Source organism: Octopus sinensis, unplaced genomic scaffold (assembly GCF_006345805.1).
Source record: "Octopus sinensis unplaced genomic scaffold, ASM634580v1 Contig17325, whole genome shotgun sequence".
NCBI lineage: Eukaryota > Metazoa > Mollusca > Cephalopoda > Octopoda > Octopodidae > Octopus > Octopus sinensis.
Window position 1 is genome coordinate 20001 of NW_021834973.1, and position 10618 is coordinate 30618.

The 10618-nt window shown below is 34.0% G+C and overlaps 1 long non-coding RNA gene across 1 annotated transcript in view; it reads left to right on the forward strand.

Annotated features, from left to right (window-relative positions):
* Positions 1-10322, forward strand: part of LOC115231077 — a 15879-nt gene extending 5557 nt beyond the window's left edge. Inside the window, exon 2 of the long non-coding RNA XR_003883487.2 lies at positions 6629-10322. This is a non-coding gene — a long non-coding RNA (uncharacterized LOC115231077). The remainder of the gene's footprint in view (positions 1-6628) is intronic.
* The last annotated feature ends 296 nt before the right edge of the window (positions 10323-10618 follow it).

Below are 10618 nucleotides of genomic sequence, written 5' to 3' on the forward strand. Positions count from 1 at the left end.
AGTGATTTGTGGTGAGATTCATTAGAAGCGTAAGTGAAGTGAATAAATTTCAACCAGGAAATGAAACCGTACCGTAGTGCTAGCAAGATCAGTTATTAACTTCTTTACTCTATGCCACATACTTCAGTTAAGTTTAAATTTCTAGAATTTTCAAAATCTCGTAAATTACAACCATATGGGGGAACTGAAATTATTTTTTTTATTTGATAGATTATTTTTTATAATTTAGATAATTATTTTTGTTTTATTTTCATTCTTAATTTTCTTTTATTTTTCGTTTTCTTTTGTATATTTATTTGTATTTATTTTTCTTTTTATGTTTGTATTTATGTTTAGTACATTCAATGTGATAAAATAGCCTATTCAATTATGAAGAAAAATACAGACACATACATATCCAATCACACGGGCACGTACATCCCTGTCACATACATACAATCACATCTTGTTCATTTCCACTTATTTATGACGTTAGCATATGGTCACACAGAGTTATACAGTGGATTACAATAGATTCACATTATAACTATATAACTAAGTAGAGTTTCGGATGGAAATCTTTCTACCAGCTCTATATTCTGAATCCGAAACACACCAGGGTAGAACATGCGCCAGTTTAAGTTCAGGTCATACATTGGTACATATTATGTTGGATATAGCTTCAGACCTTGCAAATGGTCAGTTTCAATCTGGCACATGAAAACCAATGTATATGTTTGTGTCGGTATAATATATATATATATATATATATATACGTATTCCGAATTTGTGTAAATGTGTATAGAACAAAATAGCAGTTGAAAAAAGTTACAACATGGTCTGATTTTCACGGTTTTTATTATTGTATTTTTAAAAGGGGCCGGCCCCTTGAAATAATAAAAAAAAACGTGAAAACTTGACCATGTTGTAACTTTATTCAACTGATATATATATATATATATATATATATATATATATGCACGCACATAATTAGGAGAACAAACATTGAGACAAACGATGTAAGATAATCTAACATCATACACACACACACACACACACACATACACACAACACACACAGATACACTTACAGAGACACAAACATGCTGAGTTATACATTTCATTACGGGCACATACGCGCTCACGAACTTACAAATATAACCCACATACATAAAAATATGCACACGCTCGTTCATAAAGTAGCGTAGATGCACTGCACTTAATGATCCCTGGATCGTGCATGACCACACATCTTAGCAGCACTATACCGTGATTTGACCAGCAAGACAATAAATAAGAACTAAGTGTTGGGTTGTGGGGTGTGAATCGAAGGTCCCAATAGCTGAATGGTTACCGAATTTCGCTTCGCAACCACGAAGCTGCGGGTTCAATTTCACTGCATAACATTTTAAGGAAATACTGTTTCCATAATACTGAGTCGACTGACTATACCTGGTGATTAAGATTGGGTGGTCGGAAACTGTGCAGAAACATTTCGGGTAGATTGCCTGTAATTCAAAAAGGTACAGCTTCGTTACTGTACCACATTGATTTTTATCTAGAATATGCTTTGCTACTTACACGTTTATTTAGGAGCGGGTAACTCGATTGAACTACTGATTTCTCATCATCAAACAAATGAGGTCCATTTGTTTGATTATATATATATATATATATATAATATATAATATATATATAAATCACACATAAGGGTGAAAAAAATTGAATATTAATTAATAACATCAATTTAAAACACAAAGTGGCCTAGCGTATAAAGACTGGGATACAGTAAAAATTATTAATACAAGTACCTGTATATATATATATATAACCGGAGTAAACACATAAATGTGAAAACAGGTGGAAAAAAGAGTACTCAAATACGTGGTAGAGTATAGCTTTATTTTAGCAGAAATTCAACAAAATCTGTTACTTCTGAGTTTCTCGTTGCCGTTCATCAACAGTTTTTGCTAGAAAACTGTCTGATGACGGCAACGAGAACTCAGAGTAACAGATTTTGTTGAATTTTCTGCTGCTTAAAATAAAGTATATATATATATATATATATATATAATATATATATTTATTTATTTTATAGAAGGAGCTTCTACAGGACTAGAACTGTTTCATTCAATGAAATCATGATTTCATTCAGCTCCTTCTATAAAATAAATTAATTTACTCTGCCATGTATTGAGTACCTTATTTACTGTGGTTAACCCCGACTCAACCCGGGACCTACATATATATATATATATGTGTGTGTGTGTGTAAAAATTTTAAAATATATTGCAAATATATTTATATATTGCAAATATTATCTGTTACCTCATGAAGATGATAAGCAGTTAAATATATTCTAAAATAATCTAGCTGGTCAAATCTGTGTATAGTTTCACACTCAAAATTAGAGCACTTTTATTATTATTATTATTTTTATTATCATTATTATTATTATTATTGTTCTCTAACTTTCGCACATTTCTTTCCTTTGCGTACAGTCTTTAGCAGGATCTTAAGTAGGTACACTCAGTTCTGACTTATTATAAATAGTAACAATGACGCTGACGACAATGACAACGATGTATGATGATGAAGACGATGGTTAATACCGACAAACATTGGACATAACGATGAATAACACACCGATACGAGTCCTTGAAAATGATTACCACGCTGTTTTACAACTGACTCAGAGGGCATATGCTTTCACTCTCCTGGCCTAGGTGGCAATGGTGGTTCTAATAAGAATTGAAACCGTTGTCTTTCAGCTTCTGATCAGGAGAGTGTCAAACAAAACGCTTTGCAGTATTTATTCCCTCCCTTTACATTTTAAGTTTAAATCCCGCCGTGAATAAGTACTGGGGTCGCTTCCATCGACCAATTTTCTCTCCCCAAAGTTTAGTCCTTGTTCGTATGCTACAAATAACTTTAAGGGTAATTGTTTGGCAGAAACATTACAGAATCGAAATATAAAAATTGCGGTATTTGTTCCGGCTCACTTTTTAAGTTCAAATTGAATCGAGATCAAATATACCCTTCATCCTTTCAGGATCGATAAAGTACCAGTCATATACTGGACTCAATGAAATCGACTTAGCCCTGCCGTCAACACTTCTGTCCTCCTGCCAAAATTTGAAAAAACAAAGCGGCGAGCTAGCATAATCGTTTGTACGTCGGACAAAATACTTAGCGGCTTTTCTTCCGACTCTAAACGTTCTGAGTTCAATATCAACCGAGATCGACTTTGCATTTCATCCTTTTGGAATCGACAAAATAAGTATCAGCCAAGCAATGGGTTGATACAAAAGAGTTGCATCTCCTTAGAAAATGCTGACCTTACGCTAAAGTTATAAATAATTATTTGTAGTTCCGTCGCTATAAACTGGATCGCTTGTACACGATTCTTGGCAATAATATATCCTAATCCATTAATTCGACCCTCACTCTTAGAACATTATTTAATCCTATCTAGGACCCACATTAGAAAATAAAAATGTTTCTTGTTCTTTTATTTTGAAATCTTAGTTGACAGCAACAAATTTTGTGTTAACCAACAAAGCAACGCACCAACGTGACGTCAGTGATCTTACCTTGTGCACCTTATCAGCAATACAGGAGTTATTTAGTGGAGGCGCAATGGCCCAGTGGTTAGGGCAGCGGACTCGCGGTCATAGGATCGCCGTTTCGATTCCCAGACCGGGCGTTGTGAGTGTTTATTGAGCGAAAACACCTAAAAAAGCTCCACGAGGCACTGGCAGGGGATGGTGGTGATCCCTGCTGTACTCTCTGTGTCACGCTGAATATCCCCGAGAACTACGTTAAGGGTGCACGTGTCTGTGGAGTGCTCAGTCACTTACACGTTAATTTCACGAGCAGGCTGTTCCGTTGATTCGGATCAACCGGAACCCTCGTCGTCGTAACCGACGGAGTGCTTCCATCCATTTAGCTTCAAAGAGGTACTGCAACAAAGAAGTGCTTTACAGACTCACAGACTCGACGGATTTAGCCTCACTAAGCATAAATAGCAAGACATTGTGACAAACGATCTAATACCATAATAAAGAACCCTGTCTTTTCTTTGCATTCTCGTCTCCTTTCTTTCCGTTGCGCACATTTCTGGCATGAATTTATCACACGATTCATGTAATGTAATGTAACAATAATAACGATGTTGAGCTTTTTGACAGTAAATGTGCTCTGTGATATGTTGGTCTCTATGTTGCAATATTGTCACATTATGTATGAGTATCACCGCGCTCAAACAATGGTAGAGAAATAAAATCAAAGAAAGACAGGTAAGGGTGTTTTCTCGAAAAGTAAGTGTAAAAACGCCACGCAGGGTTGTCGAAATGAGTTTTTAAAAAGCAGTGTGCAAAGAAGTTGGTGTGTAATTTCACGACTTCCATAAGATTACAAGCAAATCTCTTGAGACAAACCATTTTAATGTATTTTCTTATAAATCTTGAGACAACATGGCCCACTTTAAAGATAGGACGGGGAACGGCCAGAAACAGCGATCGAATATTTGGTTTGACTGGAGCAAAGGGTCCACTCAAGTAGAAATATTCAGCAATAACCCCAACAACAACAACAACAATAACTATATCAACGAAGAAAAAAGTTCTATTAGTGTATACGCCAACCTCCTCCTCCCTTTTCTTCGTCGTCTCCTTCCTCCCATTTTCTGTCAATTGCTGTTCCTCTTTCCCTCACCTTTCACTTTCTCCTCTTCACACCCTCTCGTTCAGTTTTTTTTCCATTTTCTAGCTTATTCCCGTTCATATTCTCATTTTCTCTCCCTTTCTCTCTCTTTTTCTCTAATTCACTTACATCCTTTTATCTTCATTTCCTCTCTCTCTCTCTTATCTCTTTTACTTGTTTCAGTCATTTGACTGTGGCCATGCTGGAGCACCGCCTTTAGTCGCGCAAATCGACCCTAGGACTTATTCTTTGTAAGCCTAGTACTTATTCTATCGGTCTCTTTTTCCGGGGACGTAAACACACCAGCATCGGTTGTCAAGCGATGTTGGGGGGGGGGACACAAACACAGACACACAAACATACACACCCACAAATATATAAATATACATATATACGACGGGCCTCTTTCAGTTTCCGTCAACCAAATCCACTCACAAGGCTTTGGTCGGCCCTAGGCTATAGTAGAAGACACTTGCCCAAGGTGCCACGCAGTGGGACTGAACCCGGAACCATGTGGTTGGTAAGCAAGCTACTCACCACACAGCCACTCCTACGCCTATGTAGGAGTGGCTATATATACTTCCTTTGTTTCATCCTCGACCCCCTCCCTCATTCTATCCTTTTCTCATTTTTATCCCTTCTCTATCTCAACTCCTTGCACAATTTTCATCTCCTGTCCAAATACTTTCTATTTTATATTGTATTTTCCCCATGTATTTCGACATAAGAGAGCAGAAAGAATTATTGCATTACGTCACCTTTCAAAAACTTCCTTTATTCCCAAATTAACTCCCTTTACTACCGAATTAAAGAAAAACAAAATGGCCGTAAGAAATTCCTTTAAGTTTTAATGTTGTTGTTGCTGTTATTATTAGCAGTATTATTGCTACATAGTGATTGAGAGAATCGTTTGTAGCGAATCTCTTATGAGAAAGGGAAAACTACGGATACATACATAATCCAGAGACTGGGAAATATTATAAGTGATAACAATATTTTGTCATATATTTAAATATTTATATGTATGTATGTAAATTGGTGACCTCAACTTGACTGAAAAGTCCAGCACAGCACCTGTGTCCGCTGTGTATAGTTGATGGCTGTTAAATGAGAAAGAAAACCTGGTAATGAAAACCAGTGAAACAGATGCCGTCATGGGGATCTGTCAGAATAAGAGGATCTGAAAGGAAAGCGCATGAGCTTTATGCTTTCTGAGGGATGGCTCACTTCTTGTACAACTTCGACTTTTGTCGTGGTTGTAGTAAAGAATGCTCAGTCCATAACATCAATGTTTCGAAACAGCGTCGCGAAACCAATTTTCATTCAAAAGCAGACGACATTTATAGGAACATGTTTTATTTCAAAATAATATGATAGAATAGCTGTGAACATTTTTCAAAACGAATATAGGTGATGTATTTCACCATTGTTACATTAGTAACACGGATGAGGTAGTGCTGTTACAGATTTTGCAGTTAAGAATAGTTACGTGACTTCTTAGTTCACATTTAAACTGCAAATCAAATATGAGGGTGCCACTTAGTATAATTGGAATCAGAAACGAATATAGTTTTCCCTTTGCCATAACAGATTCACTACACGTTAAGAAGCTCCAGACCAAATGCCCTAAAAGATTTATTTACAGTCCCTATATGTTTTGAGTTAGAATACAATGAAGGTCACCTTTCTCTTTCCTCTCTTTAAGAGTGTGTCTATAAAGTACCAGTAATATACTGTGACAATTCAACACTATATCTCCAAGGAATCGGTGACCTTGTATTATTAGAAATTAGTTTACCTCTCATCCTCCTGGGGAAGGGGCGTTAAAACAAGTCCCAGACATGAACTGATGTCTATGCAACCGACTGTACTCTCCTGCAAATTGTATGAACTTGTGTTTATGTTCGGATATAGTTATCATTATTATTGTCATTATCGTGTTTCAGGGCACAGCAGAAAAAAGTTCCTGCCCATGAACGTGACTGGACGCAATCCGAATTATTACGCATGATTCAGGCGAATGAAGAGGTCAACGAACCGAAATCTCCAGCCCAGGCTCCCGTGCAGAGCACTCCACGACCTCGTGTAAGCCCACCGAAAAAAGCGGCCCAGCCACCACCACCACCGTCACCTAAACCCGTCAACGTTTCGCCTGTACCTCCAGCCTATATAGACACGGGTGTTTCCGACTTCTAAAAGCTAAATTTTATCTGAAATATTAGAACGAAGTGCCTTATATTTTCTCTTCATTTTTTTTTTTGCAAAAACCCACCCTCTTCTATGCCTTCTTCTTGTTCTTGTTGTTGGCCTACTATGTATGATAGGACAAACACCACACATATTCATATACATATAAAAGTAATATAATATATAAATTATATATTTATACATGCAATATGCTATATTTATTTACATATATATATATATATGAAAAAATTAACATTTATAAATAAGCTGAGATAAATTCGCTCTAAAAGATATAGAATATGATACACTGATATAAATTATAAATACCATAAACCATATAATATACGTGATATGATAAGGATATAAATGTTATATGGTTATATTAATAGGATATGGTGTGGTATTGATATAAAAGTCGATGTGTAGATGCATAGTAAAATAATACTTCGCCATATTGCACCATGAATCTTGTTATAGATAATACCATCTATAATATAGCAATAAAATAAAATAGGAAAATATGATAACTAACGTAAATATGTCGTTTATTTTTTGTAAAGAATAGATTTATATAGGGGAGCTGACTATTAATTCAGCGGAGGAGGGCACTCGGAAAGATATTTAGCAAGTTAACACCATTAATGTAGACGTTGACGTGGTGATGTACGCAAAACGACGAGCTATCGAGAAAGAATGGACATAAAAGACCAAGCCTATTATTATTATTATTAGTATCATTATTATTTTTATCAGTAATAATCGTAATAATAATAGCTGTAATAACAACAGCAATAATACTAGTGACAAGAATAATTTAAAAAAACTGATATATAGTCAGATCAATAATGCTTTATTCGTCACTAAAACATCTGGACAAAGGTTAGAACTAATAATTTTACAAATGATAATAATAATACTAACAATAAGGGCAACAACGACATCAAGAATGCAAGGTTTTTTTTCTCTTTCAATGTTTGCTAACATAGGTGGTGCGTGATCGACAGCTCTAACCACTTCCGGTATGGTTACAACAACGGCAGGTGTTAAGGTAGTTTCAGAAGCAAAAATAAAAAAAATAAAAAATTGAACAACTGTTTAATGGGAATTATTTCATATTTATCGAAATTCTAGCTCTTTATATTTTCTAACTTGAAATAAGAGCTATTTGCCCGATTGTCTTCCATATTGAAATTAAATTTTCGATATATACTCACGCATATACGCACGTATATATATATATATATATATATATATTGGCGTTGACGACGAAAAATAGTCATGTGGATGTGTTCCAAGCTAGTCTGCTAGTATTTTGTTATCGTTGTAATGGCAAAAGGCACAGCAAACATAACAGAGAGGAACTCATATATATATATATATATATATATATATATATATATGTATATATGTATATATATATCCAGTAGATTATGAAAATAAAAACGACAAAAGAAAGCCTGATAAATTATCGTTTGTGGGACAACAAAGTATATTAATAATTGAGAAATAATGTGATTTTCGATAAAAAAAAATAACAAAAAACATTATTATTGGTTTCACTGAAATGGCAAATAAATAAAATGATCGAAATAAAAATAAACAAAACTAAAAGGGAAATAAATCCCTGAACAAAACCCACAAGATAAATTAAATATAAACAACAGAAGTTTAGCCCCCCCCCCCAAACCTATTTGAATGAACGGTTGATTAAATATATATAAAACCGTTAAGTCACAATAAAATATTTATCTTCTTTTATTACGTAAGATTCAAAGGAAAAAAAAAGCAAACAAAAACAATAATTTGGTTGTGTTTCTCTTAAATATCTTATATACACATATGGAATCATATGTCGTTTATTTGTTGGGTTGATTGATTGGTTGTTTTGTTGTTGTTGTTGATTTTTTTCTAAAAATAATTTAAATTAAAAAGAACCCCTACAAAAAAAGATTGTTGATTTAATTTAAAAAATTATTAGAAATTTATATATTTTAATTATTACAAAATGATTCAATTATATTGTATACAAAATGATATGCAATGACTAAATATGGCCAAGCTGGTTTCTTTTTCTTTCAAAGTTATTATTCTAATCATATTTACAATGGGAAACTTGGTGCAGAGAAGTCTATGTAGAGACATATTTATATCCCGATGAAAATAAAATTGGCAGATCGTGGGGAAAAAAAAAGCACGCAAAAAATAAAAACGAAAAAGGAAGGAAACATGGTGGTTATGTGGAGAGGAATAATTCACTGTTTCAGTGTAGAGCAGACGAAGATATTTTCCGGTCCAAAACATGAACGCACACTAAAAATAATGAAGGAAAAATGAATGAAAAGAAGGAATGATATAATATTATATGCTTTTATTTTGATTTGATGATAATCTAGAATGATGCCCCAGTAAAATATCAACAACAACAACAGTAACAATATAAAGCAATAATACTAATGAGGTACAATCGGATGTTTCTCTTCAAATATCCGCCATGTTTGTTATTTCAAATAATTTGTATAACTTGTCACTAAAAAGAACGACCAAAACACAGATTTATAAAAATTACTCAACTGTGCATGCACCTACGTCATTTTTATCCAATGGCCGATAAAATTAGATATGATTAAAAGACCTGATAACAGAACAAGAGAAACAGTGAATACGAATAACGAAAAAGCCGCACAAATTAAATAAAAGAAAAAAATTGCTTTAAAGGAGAAAATCACAAACCATCGAGAAAATATCGAGGTTTATTTTTTAACTAATATTGTGTGATATATCCAAAGGATTCTTTATCCCTTTCTTTAATCCTTCCAAGTCTTCCAAGACCTAGCTTATTTATTGATCTATTGATTGATTTAATCAGAACAGTATTGGCCTTAATGTACGAGTATATACTCTGTAGGACTGTTAATGAAATAATGATATTTCTTTACTAGTTATCTTTTCAAGGCATCTTATGTTTAATTGTGCAAGTAGCAATCATTAAAGTACAACTAATTGGTACAAAAACAATATCAACTAAACAATTAAAATCTAGATTGCTACCTGATGCATGTCACGTGATAAAGACTTGTTGAATGAACTATCGCTGCTACCACCCGCCATATATTTTTTTTCCTATCCTTTTCTTTGTTAAAATTGTTTAGTAAAAAACACGAAAAGAAAATCAAAAAAGAACAATCGATACAGGCCTTCATTTGTTGCTTGATAATGTGTTATTCTTCCCATCTAAACAAATGAAACCCAACCAAGGAAATGAAGGGAAAACGAATTTTTTTCTTTTCCTCCAGAGAAGAAAGGGAAATGTGTTTGTCATATCGGCTGAAGCAACAATTGAAGACTTACTTTCTTTGATAATTTATTATTTTCTTCAATTTTTTTTTTTAGATGATTCAGTCTGGTTTATTACTTTTATAGACGAGACAAATAAAGCCCCCTTTTTTGACAACATAATATGTTTGGTGTTCTTTTTTGTATTGTGTTGATATTGCGTGCCATTGTAAGCGAACCAAAGAGTACTCAATGCATATTATAGAGCCTGTGTATCATAGAAGTCAGCTGATGTCTCACACGGTTTACTCTACGGTGTTTCCCACCATGTGTGTTATACTAGGAGACATCAATATTTCATGTATATATATATATGTAAAACAAAGTGAAGTTGTAAGGTACCGCACGTGTGGAAATATATAAAGAAGTTTTGAAAATGCAATTTTAAAGATGTTTATTCACTTGTACAAAAAATG